Raw genomic sequence first — 23,102 nt, 5'->3', positions numbered from 1 at the left:
TGGTACTAGTTTAGCAGCATCTATTAGAAACTAAAAGGAATTGGTTATATATCTCAATGAATTTTTGGCACAATTAAGCACTTCACTGGAAATGCTATTTGAAGAGAATGCGAAAAATGCCCACTAAGTGCAGGAGAATTAAAACTGTCCAAAACCACCTGTAATGACACACTTAGAGGAGATTAGCCAAGAACTAGTATCAGTAAAGTGTGGTGTAGACCAGGGTTGCACTTCCCCAGGTTGACAGTCCAGTGCACTAAATGCTGGGTTTTGTGGACATTAGACACCACTGCTGTTGCAAACATATGTATTTATAGTATCAGTGTATTACTTTGCTTGAAAAAGAGTGGAAGTATCCTTGGTGTATTTTATTATATGAAAACCAAACCCATTAAGAATAGATCCAGACACTGGAACAGCACCAGGAGGTCCCACACCTGGGCCAGGAGCACAGCAGAGGACAAGGACTCAGTCCTGTGTAATATAAACATTGAAGATTCAGAGTGAAACAAAATAGGATGATCAAATCTCCAGCAGAAGAAGCAAATCAAAACACTGTTTTCTCATTGTACCTTTTAAAGACATTTTCAATAAGCATTAGAGGGATGTTGTCCCATTACCATGAGACATTTGGATTGCAGTGAAATAACATGGTTCACTGGTGGCACGTGCATCGTACGGAAGGCATGGGGTTGAGAAATTAATTAATTAGATTTGCCAGTAGTGATTTCCAGGCTGGGACAAACAGCTGCTGCAGGTTACTGCTGTTCCCCTGTGCGCTGAGCTACCCACTAATACAAAGGTCCAAACAAAAAGCGAGCTCATACATCCAGCAAACAATTTTTAACAAATTTCTAGAGAGGAGAGGGTGTGCATGCAAGGGTGCTCCAACTCAAAGACTGAAATACGTTAGCATAATAAGTAAACAGAAGCAGGAGGAAGCTCAACGGCGCAAACATTAATTGTGCCACGAGCTTTGCCTTCGCTTTCCTGCCAAACCCTAACACATTGGCACAGGACACTCCCGCGGCCCGCCTGTGCCGCGCCGCCCTCACGCCCGACCCGCGCCCCGAGCGGGCTCCGCAGCCGCCGGACCCGGACCCGCCGTCACGCGCCCCCGCGGGGCGGGCTCCGCCTCCGCCGCGGGCCAATCACCGCCCCGCCCTGCGCGGCCCCTGCCGCCGCCGGCCAATGGGACGCGGCCCTGGAGCGCGGGGGGGGCGGTGCGCGCGCGGCCGTTGGGCTCCGGCGGCCCCGCCCCGGGGGGCGGCTCCCAGCGCGCCCGGCCCGGCCCAGGCGGCAGCGGCGGCGGCGATGCGGAGCCGGAGGGAGCGGAGTCGCGGGGAGGCGGGCTGAGCTGAGCTGAGCTGAGCTGCGCCCGCCCGGGAGGCCCGGCTGCAGGTACGAGCCGCAGCCCCGCGGGGGTCCAGGGGCTGGCGGGGGTCGCGGCGGGGCGCTCCGAGCCGCCCGCGGGGCTGCACTGTGCCGTGCCGGGGTGACTCCTCGCGGGAGGGGTCGGCGGGCGGGCGAGGGGATGCGGCAGGTGCCGGGCCGAGGGGGCTCGGTGCCGGCGCTGCGGGGGGGCGCCGGTTCCAAGATGGCCCCCGCCCCCCCGTCCCCGGGAGCCCCCCAGGAGCCGCGGGGGCCGCACCCCCGCCCGCGGGGCTCCCCCTGCGGGGGCGGCTCCGTGCGGGGAGCGCTGGGTCCCGGAGCCCCCCCCGCGGGCGATCCCGGCCGGGCGTGAGCGGGCGGGGGAGCTCACGGTGGATCTAATCACGGCGAGTGCCTCGGCCGTGCCCGGCTTTTAAAACCTGCCGGGCTGCCGGGATTCGTTGCGCAGAGCTCGCTCCGGCGAGTAATGGATGTGGCTGAGCCATTAAGGGACACGGCGCTGCGCAGCCGGGCTCTGGAGACCTATCAACTGCGATTTATGGGGTATCGAGGCCGGGAGGCGTTTTTATGAATTGGTTGATAACAACTTAATTCACCTGTGGAGCTAGCTCCTGTTAATGCCTACATTTAATCTGTGTGGAACAGTAAACAGTGTTATTAATCTGGCGTGTTGCGTGTGGGGAAACGTGGATGATGATATTTGGTGTAAGAGCTGGGAAGAGCAGCAGGCGCTTTTGCATGCTGCTTGTGTGCTTTCACCTCTGAATTCCTAGCTTCGTTTTATTCAATCTGTATTTGTAACAAGCTGCCTTTCTGCATTTCCGGAGCTTTTTCATTGATTTGATTTCTTAAACAGCTCACCACATCTCTGCCTTTCCTTCCCTCTAAATAAGCTGTAGATAAACTGCAGGTGCAGTAGCTTTCAGTGACTATAGAATCTTCAAGGTTGGAAGAGACCTTTAAGATCATCAAGTCCAACCATCAACTCAGCACTACCACTATAACCCTTAAACCACTAAACCATATCACCCAGCACTGGATTTCTTCCTTTTGAAGAAGACTGAACCGTCTGGACAGTGGTGATCAGCATTTTTAGACCTCATGGCAATCTTCAGTAGCTGAATTCACAATTTGTTTTTTACAGTTAGGGTTTTTGTCTGAGGTTTAGAGTTCTTATTTTAAGTTTACTTAGATCAAGAGCCCCATTTTAACAAGGCATGTTGTTTTGTAGGTGTTTATTTTCAAATGTAGTAATTAGAATTTTGGTATGAGGTATTATTGTCCTTAAGGTCTCTTTTATGAAGGGATATTTACATCTTGGACATATTTATAGAAATATTTTACTTAATTTACAACTAGGTCATTCACTTACTGAAAGTATTACTTGCTCTTAATTGATATAGATGATCAAATCTATAATCTCACTTGGAATTAGCATTGGGATTTTGCTAGATGTTACTGTTTGGATTCAGTAAGTTTTTTTGTATTCAGGATGTGTGATTGCATGTAGCTTCTAAAAACTGTCTTAAAGCAATAGTTAATTTAGGGTTTGGGATTTAATCTTGTAGAGCTAGGAAATGAGTGAATGAGAATCATCAGTTTCAACTGTGCCTGCTTATTCATCAGTATGGAAAGGAGTAAAGCAGTAATCTAAATGGTGATAAGTTGATTTAAATTATTTCAGACATCAAATAGCTTTGAACTTTATTGTGTATGTGTTTATATTTGCATGTGTACACTTAAAAGGAGCAGAGGAAGTCCCAGAGCTGCCAATTGCTGTCAACTGGCAAAGTACATCAAGGAAGGATTGTTTTATGTTTACTCTGTTCCTCTTCTCTTCTTTAGCCATCCACTAGCAGTCCTTATTAGAAACAGGATACTGTGTCAAACCTGAGTTAGTATTGCATTTTTGTGTTTGTAATAAATGTTTTCTATGTAGTAACATGCCATTAGGAATTTAAATTGGGCAGGTGTCGGAGCTGTAAGTTTTTAAGAGTACAAATTAAAAGTCAATACTAGGTGCAGGGAAAGCAGGCTAACTTATCTGTAATTTTGTTAACATTTTTAGACATCCCAACTCCTGATAGAAAATGGTCACAAGTATGTTTTCTAAGTGGCAACTTCTAGTCCTTTCCTGGGTGCCCTGTGGGAGCACTGTGCTTCCTCACCAAGATGATGTTGTTGAATCTGCTGCAACTCCCGTCTGTTGTTATGATGTTGTGATGTTTCCCTTCTCTGAAACTACAGCCTTAGTTCTGCTTTCCTGCACTGAATCTCCCCTTTTTGTGTTGCAAGCACCTGGGCCACCTGTGAGCCTTTCATTTATCTCTAGCATATGGAAGGGAGCACAGAAGGGACCTACAAAAACTTGTTCAGTCACATCTTCCCTCTAAACTGGTTCTTCTTCATTAAGCTTTACTGTGGAACTTGTATGATAATAAGTAAAAGCAGGAAAAAAATCCAGTCTTGCTGCTAGCAAAGTGTCTGGTAGTTGTCTTCCAGAGTGTCTTTTGGAAAGTTGTTGCAGTGAGTTAAGCACGTTTCATCATTTAGAACTACGTGAATTATGTGTAGGAGTCTTGAAAGCTTCCCATGTAGTTGTGCTAATGCACTTTAATTCCAGCCTGTGGTGTATATACTCTTCCTGACCTCATCTCCTGAAAAGTTTTCATCCTAGTTGCTGCTGGGTTTTGTTTATTAAGGAAAAGATGCAGTATACTAAATTATCCCTTCCTAATTTTAGTCTTAGAAGTATAATAATATAGCTGAATTTATTTATACCTGCTTTCAGTGGATTGTGGGCATTTATATCACAAGTGATATTGCACTTATCTAATACAGTGCCTTGCCCTGGATTACAGAAATAGAGAGACATGGAGCAAGCATTACTTAATACACTTCAAATAACTTTTACACTGCAGTATCCCTAACATCCCTTGACAGCTCAGATCATTAGCTCTATCCCATGTCATGTTGGCTGTATGGCAGGTCTGAGAACAGATTGATGCCACATTTTTATATTATACTGAACCGTTTTTGAGCGTTACCATGAAGTATTCATTAAAATCCCTTGACAAGTGAGTCTCCAAAGACAGCAAGAAATGATAGATACATTGACATGCTCTTTATTTTAGCTAGCAGTCTTGCATTTAGGGGAAAACCAGCAGAAAGCAAAAATAAGGCATGTCTCAATATGCACAAAACTTTACTTTGATGTTCTTGAATATCTCTGTTCATTATGCTTGGCTACCAAAGAAGACAACTTGGATTTTACCCCTACTTTGGTAGGCTGACAGATTCTATGTGTTCTTAAGCAATGGCATTAAGCAGAGTGGCCTTTGGGACTCCAGGTTTTGTCCTGAAAATGGTTTATCAATCTACATTATGAATCATGGCTGGAACCAACCTTACCTCCCAATTACAAGTTCTGGAGAAAAGATGAGCTGCTAATATATGAGGGTTTCCCGTATATTTAATCCTTTGCTGAATGTTGGTGTGCACAGCTAGTAATGGTCTGGACGTCACTGGTGACTTTCAAAACAGAGCGATTAGCTATGAAGAAGCAAAGAAATGAACATCTTTGCCACAAGCATGAAGTCACAAGGTGTTTTTAATATGGACCCATTAAGTGCAGTGGTAGAAGGCTTATACCTAATATTTTGTACCAGAACTTGCATATTGTTCACATATAAAATGGGATTATATGTCTGAAGTCTTACAAATGTTTATATGTTAGATAAAGCTTACTGGTACCCGTTTTGAAATCATTATTTTGCTTAATTATTACTTTAAGAACAAGTTATCTGGGATAGGCCTTGAGGCAGAAGAGATATGAAACTTGAAATCCTCTTTCCCCACAGGTTAAATAAGTCTTTCGGCTTTTCTCATTTCTGTAGAGCTTCGTAGAGAGGGAGTTGTTGGAAAGTTAGCTATTTTAAACTTCTTCTCCTAACATTTTGAATTAAAAAATGAAAATATGTAGTATTTCCAACATTGACTAGAACTAATGCCATATTAATATTAGCCTTTCTTTTTTCTTTCAGGCTCCATAGATTCTCAGCTTCGTAATCTGGAAAATGCGTATCTTAAGGCCCTGTTTGAAGTGAAGACAGTCCATCCAGGTAAGATGGACTGGCTACCTTATGATGACTCTTGCTCATTGTTTTCTTACTGGACTAGGCTGTTGCTTGTCTTCTACAGTTCTGAACAGTGTGTGGATTAGTATTAAAGACCAAGAATAATTTTAATATCACGCTTAGTATCAATAAATAAAGCTGTGAAACAGTGTTGTACCATTATTTGGTCTAAGTATTGTGTGTTGTCTAATTGTGTGTTTCTTTATTGTCTTGTAAAGAGAGCCTCTTTTTTGAGTCAAGAATGACTACATTTTCTTGTTATTTCATCATGTGTGATAGTAGAAGTTTTGAAAAAGTAGGAAAGTATTGCAAATACAGCCAATGGTCAATGACAACCTACTACAAAACACATTGCATTATAAGTTGTGTAACAAGTTTAGGTGTAGAGTAAAACTGCTTCAGAACTACTAATTGTGGCTCAGAACTTGGAAAAGTACACATCCATTTATATAAAGAGCACAGAAAACCTTTATTGCATTCATAATGTATTGTTTGATGGATTGAGCTTGGCTTTAGCAAATGAAGCTGTTCCAAGAGGAACAATGTAGTTTCTGATATGAAGTGCAGAGCTGCTGTTTCACAGACAATATGCCATGAATGCTATTTAAAGAAACAGACTTGACATTGCTAATTACACATAGGAGAGTGAAGTATATTTATTTCACACATTACATGTGGCTGAATCAGAAGCTGCAACTGGCAGATGGAGAGGAGAGGGGTTTTTTGTGTTTTTAGAAAACACCTTGCAAGTTCAGCTGATGGAAAGCTTTACTTTTTTGTCTCAATTCAGAAGAGCTGTAAAATCAGAAGTGATCTAAGGAAATAATCTTGAATTTCTTCTTAGAGGTTTGACAGATACAGTAATGAAGGCTTTCAGTGGCTTAACAGATACTGAGATAGAGGTTTTCAGTGAATAGCTGTTCATGAGCAGTTAATTATCTCATTGTAATCTGGGTCATTTGGGAAGCTGTGAACACAGTTAACTTTTGTGTTAGGATTGCATTGTGAGTGAAATGTGTGGAGGGGGGAATGCTGAAGCTGCTTCATCTTGAAACTAGCGAGGCTGGCGGTGATCAAAATCAACTTCTGAATGAGCAGCTTGCTCTCTTGTTAAGGTGAATGAAGGCTAAAGCCTAACGACGCTATGAAATCTCTGTTCTAAGTCATATCTAAAAATCCTTGCTCCTCCCCTAATGCTTTCCCGGCTACCAAGGCAGTTACTGCTGCTCCCACCAGGACAAACAGCAGCCCTTTGTTAGCTGCCTTGCCTGGGGCACACCCTATCCTCGCTTTACTGCTGCTCTCTTGCCATCTGGGGATCCGAGAGACCCTGAAAGGAGCCTTTTGCTGCCTAATCTCCGAGGTTAACTGATTAAGTCTGTGTTACCTCCAGTACAGGTACAACTGACCTGTAACTTCAGTCCCTCCTACTGAAGTTGTAGCATTTAATTTCCTGTGGGGAAAGGAACATCCAGTCTGTACCACAGAGCTGTTGGAGGCTTCTTATTCTAAGATTGGTTACTTCTCCAAAGATGCAGATCTGTGGCTTTAATAATATCAAAATTATATGTGCTAGAAACTTTGTCTTGGTATTAAGAGGACACACTACAAGTACTATAGTGCAGTAAGTCTGACAGCACCCTGGTTGAGCTGCTTTGAAAGCTTGTCAAGTGTTTGAAATATGATACAGACAGTGACTTGGAGCACCTTCCAGCTGCCTTGACCAGTCTGAGCAAGGGTATAGAAATGGCAAATAAACCTCAGAGGATAAAACTGTGAATGGCATGCTTTGAGCCAAGTGCTGAAGGGTGCCTTTGGTGCCTCGTCTGGCTGCCGGGAGAGTCAAGTGTCTGGGTCGTGGGACCTGGAACAGGTCTGCCAGGACACCCTGGGTGCTTCCCAGGGAGGACTGTCCAGCTTCAAGAAATCTTGATAGTTAAAATGGAGAGCAAAAATCATGTGCAGCAGCTGAGTACTGAGGCAAGATAGAAGTCAGTCATCCAGCAAACACATTTTTGGATCAAGTGTAGAAAAGACAGATGTTTTCCTTTGTTTAGAACCATGGCTACAGCTAGCAAATGCAGACAGTTGAATGCTGTTGTGTTTTCCCTCTGTTCATTTCTGCTGGAAGATACTGCTTCTAGTGGATGGTGGGCATGCTGGCACCCAGATTGGAGGAGAAATTGTCACTGGAAATAGCAGATTTCTGGACTGCTACAGTGGAGGAAAATGTCTTCCTGGGCAGTTAAATGTGCAAAGTTCTGCTGCGAGTGCCGCAAAGGGAAGGATTCACAAGGCAGCTACTGGAGGAAACAGACATCAAAGGGCCAGATTGACAACTGGGAAAAAGCTGAAAACTTTGTCGGCTGTAAATGCTTTTGTTTCCCAGGAGCTGCAGAAACTGTTTTCTAACACTATGTACTGTATTGAATATTATTTTACTGCCTGATTTCATGACATATGCATTTATTGACATACTGACATATTATGCATTTCATGATATATGCAATAAAGATAATTAAGATTCCTTCTCATTAGGACTTTTTATTGAACTTGTTCACATTGTTACGTGAAGACTGTTAAGTACCTTCATTTCAAAAGGAAGAAATCTTGGAATGGGCATAGAAGGGTGCTAGAAACCAACACAGAAATTTGTCTAAAAAGAAGAATCTTTAGCTGACATGGCTGTGGAGGAAGGATTTAAATATTTTAGGTACCACTTTTCTTTCCCAATACGTGATATAAAACGTAATTTGCCGAAATTAATATAACAAATATTTGAATTTTGGAAATAAACAGACCCACATGTTGCACACAGCACAGGAGTTTTAGCTGATACCTGTAAGGAAAGGTTTGCAAACTCAATAACCTCTTCTCACAGTAGAACCCGGCTGATCTGCTAATTACATTTAATGAGTCATAGAATACCAAGGAAACTTAAGAAAATTTGCCAAATGCTATTTTTCTTTTCATATTTGGAGTTGTGTCGGGTGTGTGTGGTCCAAATCATTACTGGTTGGTTTATCATCACCACAACTGACTGACAAAAGTACACAGAAACATAATAACCAACATCTGTAATAGGAAGATGGGTAATCTCAACCCAGTAACTCTGTACCAGTGGTTTACTTCTGGCTCAACAAACCAAAGGCGGTGTTAGATTTTTCTTATGGTTCAGAATTAAAACATCTCCTAGGGAAGATAGATTTAGGAAAATACTCTCTTTAACTGCTCTATGAATAGAGGCAGACAGCAGTTGTAACACAACGTTTAATTCTGTAGCTTTGTTGTGTAGGTGGACATATGTAATCCATGATGGCTGTTGAGTAAATGCCTCTTCATTAATGTTGAATTTCCATTTTGCTCTTCAGAATTTCACCTTTGTCACACTATTTAATGAGTGGTTTTGACTTGCTCTGGGCGATAGCAAATTTGAAAGAAAATGGGGTATTCTGGTTTCTTTATTCAAGGACCGAGTGCACCATTTTAAGTGCTGCTAACTTACATCAGGGAATTAAATGTCCCACCTTATTAAATCACTTATTCTGTCTTCTCTAAAGCTCTCATCTAGCTTTGATATAGCATTAATATTTAAAATGCATGTATCAGTTCAATAGACACATGCATTACTTATCAAGACACTGCAGCTTATTAAAACAAACCTGCTGTCATCGCAGGTAAAAGTCTCTAGAATGACACATAGTGCCAGCAGATGCATGGTACATTTCCACAGGCTGGTCAGTTGGGATGAGGAAAAAAACAGAAGTTGTGGATGCCCCATCCCTGGCAGTGTTCAAGGCCAGGATGGATGAGGCTTTAGACAACCCAGTCTAGCGGGAGGTGTCTGTGCCCATGGCAGTGGGGTTGGAAATAGGTGATCCTTAAAGTCCCTTCCCAAACCATTCTGTGATTCTGATGGTGAAAAAACACCATCTTGATAATATGAATGGAGTATCTCCAGAGTCCTGAAAAGAAAACATGCCTGCACATTAGTATGGTCTAAGACTAACAGACCACAGTAACAGGGAAGTGTTAAGTAACTGGACCTTCTGTGGCTGTTTAATTTACATAAACAGTTTCTAGTATGTCAGAGCAGCTACATGTTTTAATTGAGATTTCTTTCATTCGCCCATATTGTGAAGTTCTAAATAATAAGTTTAGTTCAGTTGTCCAAAAGCAAATCTCATCTTATGTGTGATACATTAGATGTTAGACATTTGTTTAGCTGCTAGTTTGCAGCTCATAAGGTCCCTCATCAGTGGAATAAAAATAAGACTGTGTCCTTCTTCCCGTGCCTTCAGAGGAATGGTCGGAGCTGCTGTGGTGTCTGCAGGATTCCAGCACGTGTCGCTCCTGGCTCCCAGGCTACACTGACAGTGTCCTCACTACAGAGGCCAAAAGTCTTCATCCCTGTCTTTGCAGGGCTGCTTCTCACTCACTGGCTGTCCAGATTCAGATGCTGATTTCCCTTATATTTAGATGTGCACTTGAGAGGACAGTGAGCAAAGAGCTTTGTGCCCTCTAATTAGTATGGGCCTTATGACCTATGTGCTGGCCGTCATACATGAATGAAAGGCATACTGTTACCTTCTTCCTCTCTCAAGCAGGGTTTGGTTTTGATTCTGCCTTAACAAATGTTAATGTTTCTCTACTGTTGTTCCTTATATAATCTCCTGAATAATGGAAATTACTCAGGAGAATGTGTATCTTCCTCTGTATACATTTTGCTGCCTTTAGAAAGAAACAGATTTCTCCATAGTTCTTGGAATGCTTTCTAGAGACATTAAATGATATGTTGTTCTGAATTAGTAAGTAATAATACGACCTTTTCTTCTCAAAAACTCATTCTTGAGTGGTATGCCAAGATGTTATCTCCCCACTTGAATGCTTGACTAGAGATATGAGATTTGATATGGATGTGTGTGACAGGCACACACAGCCTGCCTCCCCAGCGAAGTAAGAACATGCCACAGCCTGACTGAAGCCTCATGTCTAGTTACCTTGTGCTGAATGTCGTGGTGTTTTTTACTATGTTACAATGGGAAAGGTAATCCAAAATCTAGTGTTTACGTGTTGCAGATCCACTCACAAATCTAGAAACTAGAACTTACAAACACATGGGAAGCTACAAATTTTCTCTTCTTTGTAGTTAGATAATTTTTTTCTGGGGTTGGATGTTTTTATGCATGAACTCTTCTTCGTATGCACATGTACTATACATAAAAATTCTTTCGTGGCGTATGTACTCAAGTACAGGGCAGCCCTCACTGCAAGGAGACTAAATGTGTGTGGGTAGGTGTGTGCATCTGCAGCTGTTACCAAGAGAAACATTTGACCTTGAGTTTCAGATAATTGTTGCAGCAAACCTCTCTCACTAATGAGTCTTCCCACCTCCCTTGGCAGCAAAACCTTTCTCAGGCCAAGGAAAAAAAGCAAAAAGAATGATAAGGTGAAGAAAGGAAGGTGTCAGATGCTTGCCATTCTTTTAGTAGAGTCAGCACATTTCAGGAAAAATTCTTCCTTAACTCCTATTGGAAGGGAACAGAGTAGTAGTATTGTACCCCTGGAAATAGTAAAACTACAGGAAAAGCTCATCTAATCCACTGGATCCTACAGGAATCTTGTAACAAAACAGGGATGATACAAACTTTAAATAAAAGCCTCTTCCTAAGGAGTCAAGGTATGAGCTATTTGGGTCACCAAGGAAGAAACTGGCTTCAGCCCTGTCATGTACTGATGTAAAGGTACCTCTGTCTGTGGCAGTGATTCCCAGTCAGTTGTGCTGTCACGGGGCACAGTGTTTGTTCTGTTTCCTTTTCTTTGTTAGACAAGACAGAAGAGAGAACAAACAGTATTGTCAGGCTGGCTTGGACTTCTTGTAATAGTTCCTTACGTGATGCTGAGACCTTTCTTCCACGGGGTTCAGCCAGGCCGTGTTCTGGCAGTCACGCTGAGGCAGATTTCTTTCTCTGTTGCTAGTGTCTCAGCAGGGGGTTCTTGGTCTGACTTTTTTTCATGGCAGTCTTTGGCTTGTGACTTGGTATGGGATTGTACCAGCTGCTAGAATGTCCTATGTAGTTCTATAAATTCGGAATTAAATATAAATGAAGAAAGAAAAAAACCTTTGCTAATAAAAACTGCAAGTTTGTGTGACTTTATCAGCCTGAGACTAAGGATAAACAACTACACCTGAGATCCAGATTTTGTACACAGGAGTTCCCCGATTCATATTTCCAAGACAGTATTTCAGAAAGTATTGTTTGAAAATAATGCACTTAAAAATGGTTGTGCTACTTGGGACACAGGATTCTTTTGCTGTCATTGCAGTGACATAGCAAAATCGTTCAGGCTGGAAAACAGCCAGAGGTGAGTGTAGGAGAGTAATCAGAATATCTGACAGGGAATTCTGTAAATTGTCTGTTAGTGCAGCTTGGAAGAAGCATAAGACACAAAGTGAGTGCATTTTGAGATGCGTGAAACTCTTAACAGCTGCGTGTTTTGTGAGTGCTTTAGGTTAGTTTTGTGTAGACACCTTTTCCTTTTGTATGCTTTGCAGTGCTTACAGTTTTTCTGAACAGTTCAATTTGTCTATTTTAATACTTAGCTAAGGTAAAGGCCTTTTGTGATACAGAATATTCTTGCTAGCTTTATTCCAGTTTAAGGTAAGTTTGTGCAAAAATGAATTACATTTCAAGCAATTTTTTGCTTTGTTTACAATTGTTTATGATTTTGTAATATTTAGAGGAATGAAAACTAGATCAGGTAGATTTCACCCTACAGTTTATCTACCTTTGTGTCAGACTGCTGAGTATCAAAATTTAATTGTCATTATTATTATTGTCATTGTATATTATTATATGGTTGTAGTTTTGTATTTTGCTGTCTAATTCTATGGCAAAATGATCAAAATGGTCTATAAGCAGTTAAGATAACTGAAATTTATCTTATTAGTATCCTATATATCCCTTTCTGTATGTGATGGAGAGAAATGCAGCTAAAGTTGAGATGAGTATTCCCACTTTGTGGTACTAGCGAGATCAGCTTGTGGATTACGAGGAAGCTGTACATAAGCCAAGAAGCAGAAATCCATGTGTTACTCCCAGATGAAAAATGATCAAAGACTTGAGGTGGAGTTGCAGCAAGGATTTGAAAGTGGTCATTTGAGCTTGGCTAAGGAGCAGCTTGCTGAGATTAGTAGGGTAGGTCAAGTAAAACGTGTCTGCTTATTCTCAGCAGGACTAACGGGAAGTCTTTGGTGGTATCTTCTTTCAGCATACCTTTTTTAAACTTGTCTGAATTATGCAGTCATATGTCTGAAATGTACTATAAATCAGATCTGCAGGCTCTCATGGAGAATAAAAGTGTATGCTTTTTTGATGACAAGTTTAAAAAAGGACTGGTATTCTAGTGTAAGCAGATGAACTAAAATGGTAGGAAAATGCTGGGGTGTGATATAAACAAGCTGAAAATGGATTGTGATGCTTGTCTTGCAGCTACCATGCTCTGCACTTTGCTAAGAAAATACAGATTGAGATTAATTTACATAAACTGTATGGCTCAAACACAAGTTTTATTCCTGCTCTGAAAAACTTTTCTATGGGTTTAACCACAATAGTTTTGCAAGGGATAGTGATAGGAGAAATCAACCAAAAATGGAAATGCCTTTGAAATCTAAATTTAAAATGAAACTGTGTGTTGATTAAGGATAAATTATATACTTTAGATCTGCTGATGGGAATGTAAGAGCTGTTATACTTTCTTCAGAAGTGACCTAGAGAGGATATATAGGAAAAGAGAATAACAAGTATCTGTAAACCAGCCTTTGTTTTGGTGTAGCAGTTTAGCTGTTAACAGGAATTGATGTCAAAACATTTGTGACTGACAGGCTGTGTCTGGACCATTAGTTTTATAGCAGCCAAAGAACCTGTTCTCAGAGTGTGTTTTGCATACTATTTTAATAATTGGATTTTGGCTATTACGGCCTAATCAGGTATTGAATGAAAAAAAAATATTTCCTGTAGTTTGCTCTTTTGTGCTGCCAGGCAATTTCCTTGAGTGTCCTGAGCTTTTGTGTGACTGGTCCTGTTTGCTTTGCCTTTGATGTACAGCTCCTGATGAGCTCCTACTTTCCCCTCTTTTACGATTCACTCAGTTGTTGCATTTCAATATGAGCCTTTAGAAGAGAACAGTAGGCTGTGTGAGAAGCAGGTGGAGCCTATAGGCCAAAGACATTTTGCAGTTTGTCCTCAATTTCAGATATGTAGCAATAATAAAGGTGTAAAAATCCCCCGTAGCCAGGCCTGTACCTGTTTGTGTAAAACAGCCTCCTAGCCTGAAAGACTTGTAGGGGCAGGTAATAGTCTTTATTTAGACCAACTTCTATACTTTGTTCTGTGTATCTTTACATATCAAGCAAGTTGAAAGTCAGGTATGCCTGAAAGACTGTCTGCACTTTGAACTATAAAAGTTAGTCTAATAGAATGTGTTATTCTTGGGACCGTTTGTGTCTAACCAATTGTCTTAGGCCTTCATGGCTGCTGCAGTTTTTGTGGTTAATGATATGAGGGCAGAAGTGGCCATTTGAACCTTTCAATAGCAAAGCAGTTGACAGCTGGTATTGAATCCTCCTGCCTGAGATGAACATAGTAAGGATTGTAGCAAATAAAAGAGCCCGTTGAGCACACTAGATGTGATATTGTTTTGGGTAAGATGATCTGCTGTGGGTGTGCAGAATGCTAGGGGTGCTGCAGAGGATAGGACTGCCTGGTTGCATGGAGACCAAATAAGCTGATCTCTTTCAGATTTGGGAGCGAGTTCTGCATGAGAGGTGTGCTTTCTGCAGAGGGAGCATGGAATTATGAGAAGTGAGGTTATGGGTCTAAGACATCCTATGAAAAGATACTGTGAAGTTTGCTCTTGGCAAAGTTTGTCCTGCTGTGGTATTAATATCTGTTTTTGCTATCTGTGGTGTAATTATTCTTGGGTATTGCTTGACAGATGGTTATATCTTAGAGTTGTATCAGAATGATGTTATTTGCTTGACAGTTATTGTTCTCTTAGGAACGTGGGACAGGAAAGGACCTGCCTATTCATCAAGTTTATTTTCATGCTCTTGTAGGCTTTATGTCATACAGACACAGACATATGGAGTGCTGTCTTAAAAGCAGATGAACCATTTCTCCTCACTATTTTAATTAGAAGCCTGTTCAAATGCTAAATTGCCCTAAAGGTGAGGAAGCTGCTTACAGTGTTCAACTTAAATTTATTCATCATCAGTTGGTAATAACTTGTTCTTGTGCCAAGAATGTCCTTTTATTTTAAATAGATTTTTCTTATTGTTTTATAATTATCTCGGTGTGTTTATACATAGCCCTTGCTTTTCTGCTCAGCTTTATTTTTGCTAGGCTAAGGCCAAGTCCTTGCAGCCTCCCTCAGCTTCTGTTGAAAGTAGAGCAAAATGAAGGTATAGGTAGTTGGAGACTTTTCAGTTTTCACATAGCAGGTTTTTCCAGTTTGCAGAGAAGGGTGTGTCTTATTCTTTGTGCTATTGCTGATAAAAAAAAAGTGAATAGTAGCTTCCTTGTTATTGCAGTGCACAACAGAAACACAAAGATAGAAAATTTTGTATTTTAAACTCTGAAATTGTCTTCAAGTAGCAAGGTTGTTCAAACAGCAGGGACTTGTGGTATATTCTCTAATTTAGGAATGCAGGCAATCCTATGAAAGAGGTGTTGAAAGACAGGCAGATGTTTGATTGCTTCAAGTGCCTGGGTTCTACTTTGTTTTTTTTGGTTTTTTCCTTAGGCTGCTAAATGTTCAGATGAGTATTCTGTGGCTGATCTATGCACAGACAAACTCTTTGTGCATTTCAATGAGTTACTGCAAAGATGTGTGATCAAAGATAAGTCAGACCCATTACAAAGGAATCAAAACTGGAATTATGTTTAAATATTTTTCTGACTAATATTTATAGACACTTGCTACTTGTAAGACTCAATAAATCAATGTGCTCTTCAAAAACTTATATTCTTAAGATATTAAAGGAAGATGTAAAAGGTGGATACATTTTGCAGAATTTTAGAAAAATTTTAAGAAACTTTTAAGAAAAATAATTTGAAAAGACTTCAGTAGGAAGACTTGACCTACTTTCTTCCCATTTAAAATCCCAAAGGCTGTTGTGTTGGAAAAAATAAACCAAAGATTGTTTAAAATGCAGTGGAAGGTTTTATGTCCCAGGTTTAAGAAAGAACATAAGCTTTCTAATGTTCATAAAGATTAGGCTCCTGGCTAAGAAAGTATGGAGGCAGGGATCTAAGGGCCATGTGATGGTGAGATTCTGATTTCCTGATTGGAATTTGAAATCCATAATGTGGAGTGCTGGTGCAGTGAAGCTGGTTGGTAGGAAACCAGGGTATACCTTAGACGGTAGTAACCCTTATATTAATCAGAAAATGAATTCCATACTCATGTCTGCAGTTTTCTCGTAGGAAGATGCTTTTGGTACTTATCTTACGTGTAGTAGACTAGCAGTTAATTAGCTTGTTAGTCCAGGAAGTAGGAGGGCTTGTTTCTGCGTCCTTCTCAACCTGAGGGATCTCAAGCCCACATTTTTCTCTTCTTACAAGAGGCCCATATAGCGTTTGTTCGTGTTTAGGTAAGTGATCTAACCACCAGATCGCAGGCTGAGACTTATTGCCTACTGTCTCAAATCCACCAACGTGCTTTTCTGACTGAATTATAGAATCATTGAATCGCTAAGGTTAGAAAAGATCTCTGTGATCATCGAGTCCCACCATTAACTCAACACCACCATGTTCCCCACTAAACCGTGTCCCCAGGTGCCATGGGCAGCTCCATCAGGAAGGAAGGGGCAGCCCTGGGCAAAGTATCCCTCAGGCTGATGCGTCAGATATTCTCTGCAAACAGGGATTCATTTCCATGTTTTCCAGAAAAGCAAGTTATGCTACTGGAGAGTAGTGGTAGAATCAACATATAAACAACCTGTTTTTATTCCAGTTTAATGTTGCTAGCAATTGAGTACTGTTTTCTACTTAATGTTTGACCAGAAAATTTTTTAACAACTTAATGGCAGTCATTTATCATATCACTTCTGGGCATGAAGTGAAAACTCATGTTAAACTCATGTTTTTTGGTTTTTTTTTTTTTTCAAAGACAGACATTGTGATTTTGAATCCCGATACAAATAACCCTCAAAAATTGGGCTTTTACTGGGGCAAAATTGTAATAGAATGAAATTAAGCCAACTTTGGCTCTTAATGAGTTACTTAGCTTGAAAGTGAGAAAAATTGGGAAAAAATTTCCTCAATGAAAAAATGAAAATAATCATACTAACTGTTGCTTTTTAGCTCGAACCTGCTAGATCTGGGTTTCTCAGTGTGAGAGGATGGTTGCCTTCATGCATGAGTGACTTCTTTAAATATACAATTCCTGGGTGCTATAAAGTAGAATTAATGAAAAACAGGTTGAACACTGGTATGATTGCACACTTCTGTGTTTGACTGTAAAGCAGAAGGAAAGATGTGTGCACAGAAGGCCATTGTGGGATTGTTTTTTGTGTCCTGTATTGTCTGAAATATGAAGAAAGGGCAGTCTGTACATCTGATCTGCAAGACATCTACCTTAAAGTGGTTTAGTTTTCATAGCTGGCACAGTTCACAGCAAGGAGCACATGTGCAGTGTCTGAGATACCTCAACATGGCAGCTTCTGCCAAATTTCACTCATGTTTCCAAATGTAATATTATGCTTATGTCCTATCCTGTCTTCTGGCACTGAATTTAAACAGCACCTGTTAATATTAAGAATAAATGAAGTTACTGTAACATTGAGGATAAAGAGATTTTGGTGAAAGAAAATTGGATATGAGATTTAGATTTCCTGCCTAATTAAATATTTCAAGTGGAGGTGTTCTACTTCAGTTTTATTTAGAAGTCAGAAAGCAATACTACAATGTTAGCACAAACCTTTTTACTTAAATCTTCTTTCATGAGCTGGTATTTGCTGATACTCAGTTCAAATGCTTTTAAGGAATAACCTGAAACAACCTGGAGCACCAGGTTTTTTCCCTGGGAGATAAGTGGGGGTTTTTTCCAAAGCTTGTTATTCCTCTGCATGTTGGCTGATTCTCATTTGCGTTTCAATCAGCTTTAGCAGAGTTGTGTAGCTTATTGGTGTTCCTCTTCAGTCTGACAGCTGAAGAATAGCAGATGTGAGTATGAACATTAGGCTGAGGCTTGCATTACAGCCAACAATCATTTGTTCTGGTACTCTGAAGCAGAAGAGTAAAACACATATTTCTTGCTGCTTCAACCAGTGAACATTGCCGAGTTTGCTGGGTTCAGTTCTGCTTTTGTATAGCGTTGGAACTACTAAAAGCAGTGCTGTGGCTGTTACTGCTACGGGCAAAGAAGGGTAATGTTATTGATGCATGACTGTTTTTCTAACACTGCAGCTGCCTTTTCAGAATATTGTTTCAAAATAATGTGTTTTCTCTAAGATTGAAGAATATCTCATGGGCAAAAAAAATCTGTTCTGGACTTTATAACTGAATTTCTCTGAAGAGTTTTAGATAAAGGACCATGATCATCTAAGCATTGTTCTATTTCTAGTGGGAAGAAAGAAGTGAGGGGGTGAAGGAGATGATAGTACCTTTATTAGGATGTAGGCAAGGAGATGACTGGGGAAAAGAATACTCTCTATTGCTGCTCAGAATGTACTGTGTGTAGCTCCTTGGATGGGAAAGGAGGAGGAGGTGGTTGTCAAGGACCAAGAGATCCCAAGGAATCTTAAAGAAGTTGGGCAGTGTCTCCCTTGCACTGAGAAATGTAAATAATATGACAGATTCTCCAAAAGATTAATTGTGGAGGAAGTTATCTGTGGAGAAGTGAGATGAAGGGGGAGAGCTGGTTGTGTTCCTTGATATGACAATTCAATACTTTCATCTCTTAATATCCATAATGGAAAGCACTCGAAACTATCAGAAAGGAGGAGGAGAACTAATGATTTTAGTTGAAAAACATTGATTTAGAAGTTCTTGAGAATGTGCATTTCTTTTATTGGAATTAATGGAGTAGAGGAAACCTGTCTCCTGGATTTTATGTGATGGCAGAAGTGCCTTTCCTGTCTTCATTGAAAACTAGGCTTCCTTTAGTTTGATATACTTCTGCCTGGGTGTGTCTTGTTCAAATGTCAGTCTTAACTTAGAAGCTACAGAGGCATCCTCCTCAATAAATCATTACTTGAAAGTAACACACACTAGGATTTTTTTTTTTTTAAATTGGAGTGGTTCTTTCTAGACAGATATTATTTTAAGAATATTTTACTGGAAGGTCTTTCTATTTTTTCAGTTGCTCACTCACTAGTGACATTAGCAGATGAAAGTATTGCATTAGTAGGTAATGAACTGTAATTTAATCTGAGGGAAGTAAAAAACCTTGGTTTTTTATAGACCATGTTGAACTCAATGAAAAGCTAAAAAAGAGTATTATTAATAATAATATTAAGAATTATTATTATATTTTTGTGCACAAACTTAAGTTTAATTTAGAAAGGGTGAATTATTAGTGCATTGTTTTCCTGAATCAACACTAGCACTTTCACCTTTTTATGTGTTTGAGATGCAGATTGCACAATAATCTGTTCAAGACTGGTTTTTTCTACATTGCCATCTTCCTTAAGATTAATTATTCTTACATATAGTCACTCGCTAAAACTGATTGCATCAATTACAAAAATATAAATTAAATTTTTCATTGCTTTCTATTGAATATGTCCTCATGTCCAGGTTTGGTGAACGAACATTTGGGAAGGGCTCTACCCACATTTGCTACAAGCACACTGGTGGCCAAAAAGGCCAATGCAAGATAGACAAGTCTGGTTGCAAAAGGCACAGCGGAAAGGCTCCTTAGGTGGGATTGGCAAGACACGGTTCTTTCTATGTTATCTGAATATGTATTGTCAACTGTAAAGAAATAGTAGTGTTAAATTGCACTGGGAAGTATTTTATTAGTATTATTACTGGTTTTCAAGTAAATTATTGGAAACTCTTAACTTGTAATTTTAAAAAGCACATTGCTATCTTGAATAATACAATTCATTCCATAATGTCATTACCATTTCTAAAATTCCTCTTATGTCCTTTCATGATTTTCTGTGAATGATACCATTGTTCTGTCACTCGAGCTCATAAACAGGAAAATATTTTCCAAATTCAGCATCATGTCAAGGCTATATTTAAGTGTTAGTCATTTCAAATCCTGTAATAATATCTGTAGGATATGTTCTTTCTTGGGGATTTAAACACTGAAAATATTTCAGATTGCCTAATCTCTTTTGTCAGTTGTCACAGTATTCGTCTGCCTTGTAATACACAACATCTGGTTCTGCTTCTCTCAGAAACACAATTCTGCTGCAAAGAATTTACAAGGCTGTTAATTGTACCATCTCATAATTTTTTTTATTCTGCAGGATCCCTCTTTCTTACTGAGCTCCATACAGGGCACCAGACCTCCCTTCGAAGTCCTTCCCTTGTCTACTCCTGTCCTGCCTGTCATTAACTCACCAGCAATCTGCTGATACACAGGGGTCCACCTCCAAGCAGCCCTTAATGACTGCCTTCAAATCTTCAAATCTCATACAAAGAGAGTATTTTAAACCAGAAGGCAGGATGGACTCCAGCTTATGAGTGATCTTGTCTTCTGCAGTGGAGTGCTGAAAGATCTCTTTATCTGTTGTGTAGAGCAGCCCCACACTCATGTCATGTAGCTGGGTCATTGTTTTGTGACTGCTCAGAGCACACAGGTACTTTGGATTTCAAGTAACCCGTGCACTGTAATTTTTAGGGTACTTACCTTAATTCCATAGTTGCAGTTAAAACTCTTCTAGCTTTTTAAAGGTGGGTGGTGCACAGTTTGTTAGCCTTGAATTAGATCTTAATCACAAGTAGAATTTTGAAGGATATGCCTTGAAACTGTTGACCAAATGCACAATGTGCCCAACCCAAATCTTTCATAGTCATGGGATCTGAAGTCACAAGCTGCAATGATAGCTACAGATGCAAAGGGCTTAAGTGCCTGAATGTTTTCTTACATGGAATATAATTACTTTAGCAATACAAATATCTTCCACATTTAAATTAAATTGCTTTTTTCAAATAGTCAAGTTGATCAGGTATGGAGAAAATAAAGACATGATTGTACTAGAAACTACAATTATCCAAGGCCAAAGAAACAAAATAAGAACCAAACCCCGGAATTTTATAATTTGTTTCTGAACAGTCGTATAAAAAAACCCTGGTTCTTAATTCTTTTTGGTATGTATCAACTCCTACCAATTTATACAGGAATTGGTCATAAATTTAGCATAGGTAAGCATGTAAGACAGATGAAAGAAGATGCATCTAGAGAAAGGCAGAAATAGTCACATTTCTGTGCCTCTGTAAATATATTGGCAAAGAGGAGACGTTCCAGTTCAAAACAGAATAAAAATGGATAGAAGTGCATCTGCAGATTTCTTTTGCATCACGATGTCTCTATATTAATGGAATTCAGAGAAAAGAAGGCAAACTTAATTTGCTAATTTCAGTGAATAGCTGTATTCAGCTTCCTATTGAGTAATCGCAGAAGGTATTTTAATGAGCATTCTGAATTCTTTATATCCTGGTTTTCCCTGTTTTCTATCAGAAATTTACTGTCTAAAATGTGTTTCTTAGCACTTTTGTCAATATTGTATTTATTTCTAGATCAGTTGAGAAGTGGTTGTAATGTGCAGCTTGTAATGACTGACTCAAGGAGGTGTTGAATTTGAAGAACTTTATTATGTGATGGAGAGTTGTGGTTTAATGTGTGAACTTACTAAAATCTTCTTTCCTAAAAGGGAAAAATCTACTTTGGCAGAAACATCTTAAAGAAAGTGTCAAATGATAGCTCTAGGGTTTTAAGGTAGATATTATGTGTGTCAGAACTTAAGTTTGTTTCAAAATAACAATTTCCTTGTTATGCCGTGAATAAAATGTACAGTGGAGAGACAGCATTTTGTAATAAGTTATCTTGGATGTTGCATTTTAGACTGTTCACAATTTGCAGGTGGGGAGCTTGCATTTTCTTCACAATATTCAACAGACGTGTCAGGGAAGATGGACTTACACATCTGTGCTTAAACATAATACTAAAATACTGTGGGGTTTATATGTTTATTTCATATCTGATGACTGATTGTGACAACCTGTGTGTTGTTATTCATAGGACAGTTTTTCTGATTGTGCTTCCTTTCATAATTAGTTTAGAGCTACTCTGCTTGGCATTGTGATGCCATCTCTCATCTGCTGTAAATGGTTTTGTTTCACTTTTATCTGGGATAAGCATAGAAAAATATTGAGTGTATGCACATCTGAGGCTTTACAAACAATTTTTTCTTTTAACATATATTACTGTGAAAGCATATTTTTGTATTGCATTATGAAGAAAAGGCTCGGTTTTGAGGTTTGGGTGACAGGAAAATGCTTGGCTTAAAAAAACTAGAGACCAGGGTAACTGCAGTAGGGTGGTGAGGCTGTGGATTCATTCTTTTTTTTCTAATCAGGAAAGACAAAAGAGATGCAGCATCTTGTAATCAGAAATGGAGCATGTGTCCCTGTTCCATCACCTGGTGCAAGTCTCATGATGAGATGGGTGTTGAATTCTGTGACCCAGTTATTGTGTATGGGCAGGTTGGGCCCTGATTCCTACATATGTGCTGAAATGCTGTGATGATCCTGAGCTTCTGTGCAGACAGGAAAGAAGAGCAAAAATCTGCAACCTGTTTTGAAAATCCTGGGCAAAATTATTTCCCCCCAGAATTTTGTGAGTGCTTGAAAATTTGCTTCTTTTTTAGGACTGATGTAATTCTAAATCTTCTGGGATAATTAGCCAGTGTATTGAAAACAGAAAAATGGGGAACATCATGAAATGGCTTTCCCATTAAAAAAGAAAAAGAAGTATATAAACTTATTTTTGTTTGGAATAGAAGTGCTTGAAGGAAGACATGAAAGATAATTATAAATAGTGGGAGGAAACTAATTGGAAATTGTTTATTCACTATTTCTGAGAATTTGGGGTACTGAACAGAATGCAAAAAAAAATACTTTAACACTTGATACAAGTTATGGAACTTATTTTCACAACATATTTTGAAGAGTCAAAAAATGGGCTCAACAAGCAGCTTTATGAATCTGTCAGTATTAGTGGTGATGGTCGAGAGTCAGTCTGACCCAAACAGATGCTGTGCTGCTGGTTGGTAGGGGAGGAAATAATTTTTATTTGTGTTGTCTTCAGTGTGTATTAGATACTCTGTGCTGGCTCTCCTGAAGATGAGATTCTGTACTATATGGAATCTAACCACTATTTAGTGTGGCTAAGTGTTGAGTAGTTTGGGGTGTTTTCTTAGATACTGTTTTTATCCACTGTGTGAAGTTGCCTGAAGAGCAGGAAGGTGGTGTCAAGCCTTTGCCAGCAGTGGAAGAATATGGATTGGTGGGCTTGGCTCATCAAACAGTTTTAGATTATCAATGACTTGCTTTC

General features: G+C 39.8%; 1 protein-coding gene across 4 annotated transcripts in view; it reads left to right on the top strand.

Moving 5' to 3' along the window:
- The first annotated feature begins 1,263 nt into the window (after positions 1-1,263).
- MPP7 (MAGUK p55 scaffold protein 7) overlaps positions 1,264-23,102 on the top strand; it is a 150,118-nt gene continuing 128,279 nt past the window's right edge. For 3 of the 4 annotated variants that reach the window (XM_064636371.1, XM_064636360.1, XM_064636356.1), the window contains exons 1-2: positions 1,265-1,401; positions 5,436-5,513. The gene's annotated coding sequence lies outside the window, so the exon portion shown is untranslated. Of the gene's footprint in view, positions 1,402-5,435; positions 5,514-23,102 lie in introns of all 4 variants that reach the window. The other variant, XM_064636380.1, reaches the window with a different exon arrangement.

This window comes from Pseudopipra pipra, chromosome 1 (assembly GCF_036250125.1).
Source record: "Pseudopipra pipra isolate bDixPip1 chromosome 1, bDixPip1.hap1, whole genome shotgun sequence".
Lineage (NCBI taxonomy): Eukaryota > Metazoa > Chordata > Aves > Passeriformes > Pipridae > Pseudopipra > Pseudopipra pipra.
Note: the sequence above shows the minus strand (reverse complement) of the source record. Positions and strands in the feature narration are given on the sequence as shown.